This window comes from Mus pahari, chromosome 6, assembly GCF_900095145.1.
Source record: "Mus pahari chromosome 6, PAHARI_EIJ_v1.1, whole genome shotgun sequence".
NCBI classification, from domain to species: domain Eukaryota; kingdom Metazoa; phylum Chordata; class Mammalia; order Rodentia; family Muridae; genus Mus; species Mus pahari.
Genome location: NC_034595.1, coordinates 62,667,749 through 62,668,719, shown reverse-complemented (window position 1 = coordinate 62,668,719; position 971 = coordinate 62,667,749).

Sequence of the window (971 nt, the reverse complement as noted above, 5' to 3'; positions counted from 1 at the left end):
AATATGACCAAATAAAATGCATATATGTACCAAATTTTCAAAAAAAATTGTATTTTAAAAAGAAGAAAAAAGTAATGAGCTACTTTTATAAATGTTAAACATGGATCTCTACAGAATTTGGCTGAATTAAGTTAATCATACAAAGATGACTGAATGTTATGATCAAAAATATATGACTCTAAAACTGCAAATAATTGTAAAAGTAAACTATTAATTTTCGATCAATAGAGAAAGGAAGAAAGAGTGACCCCAATCTCCACAAAGACAGCTTTAGGTGTCATGGATAATTATTTTTATATGCAATGCAATGACAGTTTCAAGCCTGCACACATATATTTAAAAGTTTACAGAATCTTTTCCCTAAATATCAAGCAGAGTTTATTGTATGGCAGCTATAACTCAACAAATATCTTCATATTAGTACTTTAAAAATAAAAATAAAATATTTGTTGTGGTATCTTTGTTGGATATTGAAGTTGTAACTTAAAATTTAGAAGTAGACTCTTAGGAACTAAAGATACTTACATTGGTGACTTTTAAATCTATAACAGTGACACAACATTGTTTTCTTTACAACTCCTGAGAGTCTTTCAGGGTGTGGCCCCTACATGGTAGAGGGAAGACACTCAAGTAGAAGCCACCAAAAACTGTACTTGATGTTGTTATTTTAAAGAAAAGGACCCAAAGTCAGACAGAGACAGGAAGGAGGGTGGACTGGATCAGTTGGGCCAGGGGAGTCAATATGATCATTATGTAAAATTTTCAGAGAACTGGAGAACAGAAAAAGGGAGAGATTGCAGACATGTGTTTGTTCCTGATCTCAGGACACAATGGACCCTATCAGCCATCTTCATAGTAAAATATGAAAGTAAATCATCTCTTTTGAAGGACTTCACTGCCTGACAGATTTCTAAGTCCCAACATATAATCACTCTGTATAGAGCTAAACAAAGAATTCTCAACTGAGGAAT